Source organism: Rhea americana, unplaced genomic scaffold (assembly GCF_003343005.1).
Source record: "Rhea americana isolate MKP2758 unplaced genomic scaffold, rheAme1 scaffold_15, whole genome shotgun sequence".
Taxonomy (NCBI): Eukaryota; Metazoa; Chordata; class Aves; order Rheiformes; family Rheidae; genus Rhea; species Rhea americana.
In genome coordinates this window covers 4,799,684-4,812,638 of record NW_028185594.1, presented here as the reverse complement: position 1 = coordinate 4,812,638, position 12,955 = coordinate 4,799,684, and the positions used below count along the sequence as shown (strand labels likewise).

The window sequence follows — 12,955 nt, the reverse complement described above, 5'->3', positions numbered from 1 at the left end:
TTGTAAAATGCAGATAAGCTTAGATCTTTCAGCAGGCAGCAAAGGTGTTATCTGTAATGAGATAGACTTGGCTGTCAGTGCCTTTAGCACTTTTTGTGAATGTATTCTCAAACACAAATCATTGCAACATGACAGACGAGTTCAGTTTCCTCTGAACTATTAATGCAGTCACTTCCTCAAAAGGCTCAAATAAATTATGTATATGCTGCTCAGGAACTGTCCTATATAATTTACCCCAATCAGAAAAATGGTACGAGCATCAGTTGCTTAATAAGTAATCAGCAGAATGGAGATGCAAAGAGGTGGTTTTTTTTTTTGCATGGCCACCTCTTCTTCCTTGTACTTACTGCTTCCATAACAAGGGAAATATGATTCTTTTGTCTCCTTATTTAACACTTTTTAGTGAGTTACTATTACAAGCTAATGGCTATTCTAAGCCAGTTTCTAAACTCCAGGGCAGCGCTCTGGAGTTTAATCATGAAGAAACATGTCTTTGTCCCTCTTCCTTGTCCGATGTTATGTACTGATTTCAGTATCAGATTAACCAGAACCTCTRCTCTGTTTTCAAATTTCTCAAGTGCTGTAAGGCTAGTGGTTTTTCTTACTGAATGAAACTGCTTTGGAGAAAATAGGTCTGAGCGCTCAGTGTGTATGACACAAACATTATGTGGAGAAAAGGAAGAAAGTTCTAAGCTTCTCAGTCCTGGATAGATCATGTATTATCTGCTACCACCTCTTCAGAACAGGTATGGAAATAAGTATTCTGAGTTCCAACTTGAACTGCTAAACTCCTCATCCTAGAAACAATGAGCTGCAGATCCCAAAGGATGGCTGCTGAAACACTGATAAGTGTCTTCAACTTGAGTGCTAAATATGATCAGTAAGAGTAAACTGTGGTGATACAGACTGCAGTCGCTGTAATCAACAGTCGCTGTACCTGATGTGGCTTATCAGGTCTGGCAGATAAGTCTGTTTTAGTTGCATATGGTTTTCCACAAAGGTTTGTGGATTTGTTTAAAATTCTGCATTTTTTTTTTTAATGTACTTGTAGCCCTATTGCACAGCTAAGTGACTACCTGAAAAGTAGGGCAGGGTCTTAATGGGGACTTAAGCCTTTTAATCTTTTTAAAATAGATTTTTGAATCCTGAAGCTTGTCCAACATCTCTAAGCCCCATTGCAAAATTATTTCTTATGTACTGCCTGCACTACAGGTCAATAGTCTTTGAGGGGAGTTGTCAAAAAGCATCTTGCATGGGCTGCTTAGCTACTGTGTCCTCAGCTGTTGCCATCCTGGCAGAGCATGTGCAGCACACTTGCTCTCCTTTTAAAAATCAAGTCTGGTGTTAGATCTCAACAGCTTTATAGCCCAATTTAATTCTTAATCAGGGGCTAACAGTTGAATAAAAATCGTGTATCTGGCCAAGGAGTGGAGGTTCAATGAAATCTTCCATCTGCTAGCTGGAATTTACAAACTTTAGTTTTTTTTTTTTTTTTTTTCCTTGTGCAATAGATACTACAAACTACCTGAAGCCATCAGATGCATCCCAATTTCAGCTACTTAAGAGGTATCGTGCTGTGTTGAAACAACAGATGCAGCTGCAGGGGTCCATGCAGTTTCAACATTGCACAATTTTTTCCTTGGAAGCAGAAGGAAATGTAGCATCTCCAACTCATTCAAGACTGTACAGTGTTAACATAAACCGCGGTGGTGGCAGCTTTGGAAGGTATGTGTCACTTCCTATGTCAATCCCCTGTAGAAAAAAGCAGCTGGGATGCCTCATCTCTGCAGGCAAAGCCCTGCRTGGGGCAGGCCCTTATTGCARACACCTCTCCCTTTTAACAGGGACRAGTCCTCTTGCATGGTTGTAAGGGGAAAAAAAAGRCTTGGTGGCAGGGTATGAGTGTGGAGGATGGTTCTGTTGGCTGAGCCTTGAGCTGTGTGGTAACCAAGGGGGCCCGAATGCGGGCTGTTCCCCCRGGAAGGGACTGCACGCACCTCTGCCAGGACACACCTGTACCCAGCCACAGGCAAATGCAGCTCATGGGCCCGGTGCTGGGAAGCTGCCAGATRCTTATTAAGTGACCATGTGTCACAGTGGAGTTTCACTGGGACTGATGATAATACTTCATTTTTTTTTCCCTCAGAGGACCAGTTTTAGTAAGTCAGTAGGCTTGACCGACTGCGCTCAGGGCCCACTGGCCGCTTCTCCCCTCCTTGTCCCCGCTGCAGCTGGAGGCCCAGGGCGGCCGGACGGGCTGCGCGCTTGCTGCCGCCTCTCTGCTGCAGAGTCCGAGTGCCAGGCGGCCTGGCAAGGCTGAGGTCTTCTGTGGAGTTTTCTGCTCGTTTTGCTCTCTGGAGCCGGGAGCTTTGTGCAGGGACAGGGCAGCGCTGCCGGGCGCTGTGGTGAGGCCGCTGGCACATGCTCGCTGCGCTCCTCCCCAGTACTGCTTTTGCCCTGTGGGCACGATCCTGCTTTCTTAGTAGGTACTTCACATGCAAAAACTCTTGCTAGGAAAATTAAGGTATTTTCTAGCCTAAAAACTGTAGTTTCTTAGGAAAACAGGTGTGTTTTTTGCTTGCTCTTTGGAAAGTTGATGGCAGAAGGGCCCTGTGTGCCCACGTTTCCTCCCAGGCTTCTGGTGCTGGTGGGGCGTGCTGGGCGCTCCCGCTGTTCCCAGCGGATCCTCACGCGTGGAGGCACACGCCATGCAGGCAYGAGAAGCCGAGCGGAGGGATGCTACGTTTCTCTCCCACTGCGGGGAGCGGGGCCACAAATGCACGTCACCACTGGGCTTTGATGGCTCTTTGTCCCTGCCTGCAAGGTGCTTTCAGTCCTTCCCCGTCGTTGTGTCGAAGCGGCTTGCCTGCGTCTTTGCTGCGTGACTGCGTAGCCGCGCGGGCTGCTCCGGGCAAGTGTGGGTGCATGTTGTGTCCCTGGCCCATGAGCAACTTCCAAAGCAAGCTGCGCCGTCGCGCCTGTCCCTGACGTATTTCTTGGACAAATTCCTGTCGTAGCGGTGAGTAGCTTTGTGCCTTCAGTGGCTAATGGAAACAGCACTGGTGTCTCTGCAGACTTGTATCAAAATGAGTCAAATGCCGAGGTGGGCGAAGGAGGGCTCTAGGCCCCAAGGAAGCGCAGCACCAAACCCCCCTCCTCTGCAGCAGAGCTCTTGGCGCTCGCTGTGCTTGCTCCTTGGTCTTCGGCTTCCGCCTCTAAGCGGTGGGATAATGCTTCCCAAATCCCCTAAGTGTGCCGGGCTCTCATTATTTATGAAGCACTGTGAGAGATCCGAATAGGATACGAGATAGACATGTTGTGAGGAAGGAGGAAGCTYCTTTTGAGAAAGGAATGGCTGCGCGTGAGGTTATCCAAATCCAAAATGAAATCTCCCATGACAGAACTGCAGCCAAAGTCTTGAAGGGCAACTATGTCAAGTCTCATACAGAAGAGAGAATTAAAACCAGCTGCTCCTGAATCTGTAACACTTCATTTTCTGTTGCATTAAAAAGAAAAAGGTTTGTCTTAGTAAYGAGCTAGAATCACTTCTAAAAAACATTTGCTGAAACAGGTGTGCAGCCAGTGGGGGACAGCCCCACAATGCAAGCTCACACATTATCAGTGCCCTTCGTTAGCAGCTTGGAAAGCCTCTAGGAAAGCAAAGTTCTCGTGTGTGGGAGATAGGCATTTAGAGCTGTGCATGTAGCACTGTAACCCTGGAGGTAAAGGTAAACCAGACATACTTGCCAGATGCCTGGTCAGGGTATTGCAATGTGTCAGAGCAACAGCTTCCTCCGGGCACGCTCCGGCCCAGCCGGGCCAGGCYGGTGACTGCAAGCGTGACGTTGGCCTTGGCTACCTTTCCCTGCGTCTCTGCTAGCCTGGCTCCAGGCAGCCCCAGCAGCAGCTCCCGGCCAGGGGCTGCTTCCTCTGGGATCGCTGCTCCAGAGCCCGTGGCCTGCAGGAAGCCTATTGCGCTCTCTAAATCCCACTGAAGCTCCTGAATGGGGAAAGCAGCGTTACTTGTTACGTGGCCATAGGAGATGAGTCTGGTCATTGCCTTACTAACCAAAGGGGCTGAAGCGTTGCTACGAGAGCCTGCTTTTTTGCCTGATGCTACTTTGTGCCTGAAGTGTGTGGTAGGTCCATAGATACTCCTTTTTACTGAATGCATTCTGATGCACTGAGAGTTGATTTACCTTGCTGTTGCCTCCAGCCCTTTCAGATGAGAATTTCCCCCGACCTTTTCCACCTCCAGACAGCAAGGGGTGCAAAGGGGCTTGTGTGGGCAGGAAATAGCGCCAGGCGCTGAAGAGCRAGCAAGCATCACCGCCCTGTGGTGGGCGGTTGACAAACGTCACAGCTTTGGGGGGTTGCTCTAGGCATATGCATTTTGCGGGTCTAGTTTCCCTTCTTTTAGCATAAACTTTTTCTCATAACAACTGGAGCACTTGATTAATCACAYGAGCCTGTGGGCTGCCAAAAAGCCCAAATGCTGTGCAATTCTCAGTAAAGTCTCTGAGCCAGCAGCTCCGGTACCGACATCCAAACAGCTTCTGTTTGCAGGGCCCACAACTAGGCAAAAGAGCTGAAAGAGCTTTTCTAACCTTTGAAAGTGCCTGCACATGGCATAATAGAGCCCACAGTCATTGCAGTTTGGTGCTTTCCCGATCTAGTTTGTGCAGCGTACACCTTACCGACCTGTGGAAATGGCTGCAGGGAGTGAGTTGGCAGCGGGAGCCTGTTGGTGCTGGAAAAGGCTGGGCAAAAATACCCACCGTGTTCAGCAAAAGCAACGAAAGCCTCAAAAGTAGCCTTGTCCACCAGCCCTTGGCAGGTTGGAGCAACTTGATGCCTTTTGCTGTAAGTGTCCCTTATTTCAGCCACCAAGCAGCTGCCATCATGAGAATGAGCTACCAGCTCAGGAAAAATCCCAGCTGCCTGCCATCGTCATCTTGCGCAAAAAATAAATAGGTGGTGGAAAGCCGACGCTCCGCTTTAAGCGGCTGCGCGGTTGGGAGGCCGAGCTTGGGGTGGCGCTTGGCTGATGCAGCTGGCCCTGCCGCCGGGGAGGGGACGGAGGATGACCTGAACAGTTGTGTTCTCGGTGGTGGGATGCGAGACCACGGGAAATAATCCTYCACGGGGCAAAACGGGGCCAGAGCGAGAGCTCGTCGTGTGGGTCATGAGCGCAGGGGGCCGACAGTGTGCTGCGCTGCCTCCAGACACTGCGCAGGCGAGCCCGGCCCACAGTCGAGACAAAAGTGGCTCTTAGCCCTGGCTAGCCATCTATCTCATCCATCTGGTCTGCTTTTGCCAGCTGGCAGAAAAAGGCTCTTTTCTCTAAAACTATTTCCAGCTATTTCTYCTTTGAGAAACTCCGAAGCGTTTGCGTGATGTGGAAGAGCTATTTCCAGCAGTTTGGGCTGAAGCGCCTTCTCGCTTGTGTTTTATGACAGGTATTTGAGCCTGTTCCCTTGATTTTCAAAGGGTTGTTGGAGATGTTCATCTTTCTGAGGAAAGGCATGTTTCCTACTCAAAATAGTCATTATTTTGTCACGGCCGTTTCAATAGCCCTTCAGAAATCGCAGGTTGGCGGCGCGGGTAAGGCTGGGGCAGGAGCGCCGGCTGGAAACCTTGCAGCTGGGGTGCTGAGCGATGCGCGGACGGTAGGGTGAAACTCATGGGGCAGGAGGAGCTGGTTTTTAAGACTGGGAGGGGTTTAAAAACTGTCTTTTAAGACTGCGTTTGAGGTACTGACTGATGATCCAAGTCAGTTATTTTGCAAGGATGCTGGTGCACAGCCTGGACGCGTGGAAGAACGAAATAGGAGCTTTGAGGGAGCAGGTTATTGCTGGAGCCCTTCGAACGTGTGGAGGTGGCAGGGGGCGATGGTCACTGCGTTTCTTCACGGCAATGCCCAAAGCAAGGTCTGCTCTGGCTTCCAGGAGAAGCTCTGATGTATCCAAGCAGAAGGAAGCGTGATGGGTATTGCATTTTTCTCGATTCAGGGAGCGCTGAATAATATTTCYGGTTACATCGAACAGCCCCCGTGTTCCCGCTTTCCTGAGCAGCAGCTGCCTAACGGGAGAGCACGGGCAGAGCGTAAAGCTGGAAGCGCAGCTGCCTCCTGCGGATGTTGGGCAGGAGCTAGTCTGCTTAGAAGAAAACCTTGTTYTTCGGACGTAGCGGTTTGCGGCCAAACCGTGGCGTCCCGAGGGAGCCTCCTGGCCGCAAGTGCGACTTCGGGATCGGCTTCGCGTAGCTGCGAGCTTGTGTGCGATCGCCACGTCGCAGGCGCTCCGGCCTCGTTATCGGTGTGGAGTTGTTTTCCACGCTGGGGGCTGGATTTTCCTGGCAGCGGGGGATGCGCGCACCACGGCTGCTGACAGCACCCAGCTGGCTCCCACGTCCGCGACCTGTTTTTCCTGGCACTGCTTTAAAGCCTCCAAGCTCYGCACGCGTCTCCCGGTGTCCGGCCCTTTTGCACGGGCGGCGATACGTTGGACACTGCAGGCTAATAGGAGTTGAAGATGCGTCTAATGGCAACAAGTTAAAGCCGAAGGGCAAGATGCTTTGTAGCGTGCTAAGGGGTCGCGTGAGCCGCAGCCTGTTTAAGCGTTTGCATCTGCAGAAGCTGCCGGAGGAGGTTGTACAGTAGCAGCAGCTGCCCCTGAAATTGTTTGCGCGCGTTTGGCTCCGAGCATCCCCGTGCAGCTGGCGGGAGGTCACCGCCGGAGCCGATAAGGACTTGCCAAATGCCGAAAAGAAGAYGGGACGAGGTCAGAGGCGCTCCTCTGTGCAGCGAGGCGGAGCGTGCTTAGCGAGCGCTGCTATCTCTCGAGTTGGGGCGAGAGATTTCATCGGCAAGGCTCGCGGAGGAGGCGGGCGGCCGAGCGCTGCCAGAGGGCGAGGGAAACCTGCTGCTCTCTGCCGCTGCTCTCCGCTGGGAGAAGCATGGGAACTGCCTGCTTCCTCCCCAAAGCAGAGTTATCTCTCGGGTCTCCCCGAGGAGCTGCTCCGAGCTGCGTGCCGAGAAACCGTTGACCTTTTTCCTGCTGCCTCTGAGCACGGGGTTGTCATCAGGGCTGGAGATGGGAGACCGGTGCTGTCGGCAAAACACGGGGTCGCCCTGTCCCACAGCTCTCCTGCCAGGAGCCAGAAACGAGCTTTGCTGCCCCGGGGACGAGGCGAGAAATAAGTGTTTTGGCATGTGTTGGACCGGCTGGGGCCTCCTTTCCCTTCTGCGGGTTGTAGCTTTCCCCAAGCCAGGGAAACGTTGAAAATGCAAAAGGGGAAGTGCAGGAAGTACTGGCGAAGGGAAGCTCTGCTCCGGCACCCATCTCCCTGAACCCAGCGAGGGGGGAAAGGAGGAGGGGCAGAGAAAAGCAAGACGCGGAAAGTCAAAACTGCGTAAGCATGTTTTGGGGCATTTCCCGGCTCAGCCCTGCRCGCAGGCCTTGCCCAGCCCCCCTCGGTTGGGAAAGGACCTCGGCTGGAAACGGGCCTGTTGCTCCTTGGTRAATCAGAGCTTTTTAGACCTCTGAAATTTCGAATGACCCGAGACAGCGCAGGGTGAAGGGAAGGACTGCGGCACTGGGCCTGGCTGCGTGTCCCAGGGGCCGAGGAGCAGCGTCCRTGGCTCAGGGCTGCGTCCGAGGCTTCGATTGCTCTATTTTCAAGGGAGATCTGTGAAAGGCAGAGAGGCCACACGGACATACTGACTCGTTTTTTTTGATCTGAAAGGGTGTTCTCCGCAGATAAAAATAAGTTTCAGAAGCGTCAGGCAACAGATGTCACGTTGCGGGCGAAGCAGAAGGAACGGGCGCCTCCGTACAGGTGCTGGCCGCGTGCGGGGTGGGAGCGGGAAGGGAAAGGAGGCTTCGGAAAGCTGCCCTGGCCTGTCCCTAGCAGGAGAAACGGGGCGAGCAGAGGGGCGAGGAGGCCGCGGGAGCGAAGCCCGGCCGTGCCCTGCGCCGGCGCAACTCGCCCCGGCTCCCTGTCGCACCTAGCGAGCGAGCCAGGGCCGTTTTGAACGGATAAACACCCGCCCCGCAGCCAGTTTCCTGCGTGAGGCTGTGACGAGCAAGCCGGGTGAGCTGCGGAGGGCCTTTTGCACGGGATCTGAGGCTTAACCCCGGGCGGGAGGCGCTCTGCCGGGCTCGCGTGAGCCTTTCGCCCGCCTCCGCCCCCAGCACGGGGATAAACTTTCCACAGACTGAGCAGCGTTATCTCCGAAACAAGACGGCTGCTGYTCCCAACGCTGCTCGTAGTTCGTTATCACAGCAAGGTACTGCGTGTTGTGAAAACTAAAAATGGCTATTAACTGTTAACTGTTTCACGGCTAATCCTGTCAGACGCAGGGTACGCCACTGCCCGTGTCGAAGGAATAAACACGCGTTTACTGTGTGTTTATCCTGCAGTGCTCGGCTCCCTCCTCCTCCTCCTCCTCCTCCTCCTCCTCCTCCTCCTCCCAAAGGCTCAGCCTGCCCCGCACCTGCCTGGGGACGCTGCCCGGCTCGAACCCGGCGTCTGCCGCAACGCGACGCTGTGCTACCCCGGGAAAGCATCTCCCACGCCAAAAACGGGAAGCGCGCGGGCAGCGTCAAAGGAAAGGAATTTAATGTGAAGGTAGATCTCCACAAGGAACGGCCACAAAAGCTGTGCAGTTCGTTTTGGTAGTAAATTAATTAGAAGTCTCCTTCTGGAAGCTAAACGGGGCTGCCACAAAATTTCTAGTCCAGTCAAGGAGGACATCAGTGGCTACAGTAACTTTGTTGCAGAGCATGGTTCACTCTGCAGTAGATCACACAGCAACAGGGTAGAGTTAGAAAAACAAATCTGGGTTTGAAAGCACTTACAAATTCATACTCACAATTTTTTTTTCCTTTTGAAGGCTGGATAGTTGCTGCTCTTTCCTATGCTTCAGAGACAAAGGGGAAAAAAAAGACATAATAGTCTTCAGACGGACTTTTATGAGTCCAAAGGCCAAAAGTAATGTCTGGCGCAGATTATCTGACTGGACTAAAGGGGAAACGAGTCCCCTCCGAGGCAGGGAATTCAGTCTGACGTTTCCTTAAAGCTGTGGTTTGGCTGTCGAGAGYGGGAGCCTGCTCTGCCACGTGCTGCCACCGGAGGTTGGACGGGTTTATCTCCGATCTTGGCAGGACAGATGGGCTGTTGCTGGTGGTGCTCTTCCTTCCTGTGAAGAAGACCGGGAAGCTTCTCCTACAAAGGACTCTTTCCAAGGTTTTGGGCAGTCATTTCCCCCTCAGGCTGCGATGCCGCCGTCCTGGCGCCATCCCACCTTGGTGTCTCACTTTGCAGGACTCTGTTTCCCCAAGGTGAAGCTGAGCCCTGGAAAGGGGACGGAAACCAGCCCTTGGTTCGGGCAGGGTGATGGTGGGCTGAAGAAGGCTCTGAAGGATAAGATGCCTTGCCCTATTGCTAAGAAAATCTGTCCTCCCCTGAAGAAAGGTGTTTCTGARTTCAGATTACTCCTAAAGTCCCCTGGGGCATTCACCATTTTTCCTTTATTTACGAGCTTCCCACGATGGTCTTCGCTCTTCCGACCTTTCCCTCCCAGGAGACTCACAGGGGTGTATCGGTGCCTTGGCACAATGCTCTGGATTTGAGRTCAATGGGAAAATCTGTAAAATAAGTAACCAAACACCTACGACGATAACAGCGTCTGCGTGCGATCGCTTGTTTAGCTACATTGGCTGTGGCTTTTCCCTGCTAGCTCAGCAGACCGCAAGGAGCAGGCAGTATCATCCTTTCAGCTCGTCCTGGCTGCGGTTCAGGATGCGAATAGTAATCCGGAGAGCTACGCGAGGCTTGGGTCCGGCTGTCGGAGATCACCTCTCTCGGCACGCTGCTACAGGAGGTGAGATCGGGGAAGATGATCTTGCTGACAGATCCCTAATTTAGCAATAAGTGGCAAGCGTTTGCAGCGGAGGCCCGTGCCGAACCCGTTATTTATTGAGATGCTGCTTGGGGGTCCAGGATGGGAGTATTTATTTGTAGGAAAGTCTGTGAACATCTTGATTATTACTGTATCAGCGTATGTTTATGCATCAGAATCAACGCTATGGGGATGCTTTCTTTTTAAACAAACAAGAAATCTTCTGAAAACAAAAGCACTGGGCGATGTTGTTATCCTCCCTCCGCAGCATTTATGACAGCATTGGGAGAACGCCCTGGGCAGACTGACGGGCAGCCAAGTAAAATTTACAACTTATTTCAAACTGATTTGTTGACACCATGAAAAGTCCTGTCAAAAAGAGCAGTTCTCGGAGCCCTAACAAGGGTAGCGACCATACAGCGTCAGCGCTGAAACGCTCTTGGATAAGAGGAAAACCTATCCCAAGAAACTTTTTAGGAAGTACCTGAAAACTGCGTTTTCTGAAAAGGAATAGAGCTAAAGTTAGTGTTGGGTAGTGTTTTTTTTTTTTTTTTTTTTTTAATGCTCTGATGATTTTATTCTCCACTGGTTGGAATATTTGCTGGGAAGCATGGAAGTAAGACTTTCCATATGCCGGGTAATTAAAAAAAAAAAAAGTGTTGTTTAAAGGAAACACTGCTAACAAGGACATGTCTAATCACGTTCATGTACAATCTTGAATTTGCAAATGATATCAATATGTTTGCACGTGCATTGGCATGACAGCAGGAAATGTCTGYGATGTATATCAGCCTCATTTCCCGCTGCAGCTCTCCCGTAAGCACAGAGGCAGCGTAGAGGGCCGCCGCCTCAGGTCATTTAAAGCTCCCCCGCCTCGGGGCGAGATGTGCCCCAGTAGGGACGRGGTGTCTCTGCCCTCCTCATCCCTGCCTGCCCGCGAGCACTGAGGGTGACAGTTGTGAAAGAGTAAGGTCTTTTCCCCTCTCACTATTTTTAATTATTATTATTATTTATATTTTTTTTTACAGACTTTTCTTGATTAAGTTCAATGCCATTGTTTCACCAGGCTAAGTTCTTTCTGGCAGAAATACAGTCCTTCAGCAGAGCATTTTCTGCATTTTAAAATCTTGTTAAGTTTTAGAAGGTTTTCTCTGCTTTCTCTCTCTCTCCTGTCCTTGTTTTGGCCAACACTGAAGATGTACCAYGCTGCAGCTCTGTAAGTTTTCATTATCCTAAGTGTTTTCTTGTGTTTCTTGGCCTTACTTGGCATTGCTGCATATTAGGCTAGTGAAATGTTAGCATACAGTTAAAACAGATAAAACAATACCAAAGAAAGAATTATAAATATGCCCTTGTCCCAGCAAACAACAGTGAGCGAGTCTGAGAACGACAGTTTAGCTGTCTGGTTTCCTCCTACCACCGTGGGAAAGGGAAGCTGCCTCTGTCCTTAGGCAGCGGAGATCACTTCCCGCATCTGAGCGGCGAAAGGGGGTCGGCACATCCCGGGCTCRGAGAACCGGGGTTTCAGCACGCCGGAGGGACGCACCTGGCCCTGGGGGCAACGTCTTCTGAAAATTCAGGTTTGCGTAGGGAAGGAGGAGAAAGCCTTGCAAACTGCTGGGAATGTGTGTGTCCAGATTAGACCAAGACCCTCATCCAGGTGTAAGCTCAAGCTAAGCAGATCCACAGCTGTGGTGGGGTCTTTCCCAGGCCCACATGGCCTTCACAGCGGTGTTTTCTGGATTGGGGCTGTGTCCTTCTGAAACCTGTGAGGAAATAACTTTATTAAAAATGGCATAAGTCTCATTGTTTCTTTATAGAGAAACAAAACGCACCCAATCAGCTCTCTGGAGAGAGAAAAAAGAAAGAAAGAAAGAAAGAGAGTATTTTAAGGCATAAATCTATTTTATATGATTCCTTGAACAGAAGAATTCTCAGTATTAACGATCCAAATTTAGAGCTGCTAAAACTGGAGGGAATTTTGTATTTACTTCAGGATAAGCCAGTTTTGATGTATAAACAAATTGTCATAATTATTGTAATTTTCTTTTAACCACCTAAACAGTAAAAGCGCTGCGTATCCTGCATGGTTAAGTTCTTGTTTTCTGCAAATGCAGTAGATAGAAGAGGCTGTATTTGTAGTGCAGCTGGGTAGAAAGCAAGTTGCACTTAGATGTCTTCACAAAACCAGAGAAGAGAAATGCTGGATTTGGGGCCCACAGTAAATACTCGGTGTTGGTTTTCTCTTTTGTTGCTTGGAGGCGAATTGTGTGTTTGTTTCCTAAAGGTCCTTCTCCCCTGTTCACTTTCCTCAGCGAGGAGGAAGGACAGTGTGGTTGATGTGCACTTGTGATTCTGGAAAGTGGCAATACCAATTACAACCTGGGATTCCGTGTTCTACCCTCTCTTACCAATATCTACATTAAATTGGAACAGATTGTAAGGAGGGAGAAAAAAAAAAAAAGGTAACAAACTTAAAATCGCTCGTGGCTGTCAGCCACGAGAGCAGGGGCTGGGACACCAGGCACCACCCGGCAGCCCCCGCTTCCCTGCCAGCCTTTGATTAGCGTTTGCGGCGCAGCAAAGGCTGCAGCGCAAGCACCGTGTGGCGGCCGGGCTCTACTTTTGTCTCGAAATAGTAAAATCCGGCAATTTAAGCAGCGGAGGGCGCCGCACAATAACATGGAGGCGCGGGCGGGGCTCCGCGGAGCCCTTCTGTACCTGCGCGGAGGCCCGCCTCTATGGTCGGGGGCGGTGCGCGGGCGGTGCGGCCGTTGGGCGGGGGGCGTGGCGTGGCGCGGCGCCCCCGGGCCGGGCGGCGAGACTGGCAGTTAGAGCGACTCCCCTTTGTGTCTGGTGCGGGAGCCGTTGGGAGCGCGAGCCGCGGCGGCGGGGCCGGACAGGAGGCGGCGCGGTGCGGAGCTGCCGCTCGCCGGCGGTAGGGGAAGGCGGTAGCAGTGCGGCGGGGCTGAGGCGCTCCCCGCCTGCCGGCGAGCGGGGAGCTGCGGCAGGAGGACGGAACCGCGCTGTGGCAGCTCGCGAAGGAGAGGG

At 51.7% G+C, this 12,955-nt stretch overlaps 2 protein-coding genes across 3 annotated transcripts in view; one reads left to right on the top strand and one right to left on the bottom strand.

Moving 5' to 3' along the window:
• The window catches only part of SUMO1 (small ubiquitin like modifier 1), a 235,783-nt gene that overhangs the window by 39,664 nt on the left and 183,164 nt on the right, over positions 1–12,955 (bottom strand). The gene's annotated exons all lie outside the window — the stretch shown is intronic.
• The window catches only part of BMPR2 (bone morphogenetic protein receptor type 2), a 107,897-nt gene continuing 107,664 nt past the window's right edge, over positions 12,723–12,955 (top strand). Inside the window, exon 1 of one of the 2 annotated variants that reach the window (XM_085299397.1) lies at positions 12,723–12,818. The gene's annotated coding sequence lies outside the window, so the exon portion shown is untranslated. Of the gene's footprint in view, positions 12,843–12,955 lie in introns of both variants that reach the window. The other variant, XM_085299396.1, reaches the window with a different exon arrangement.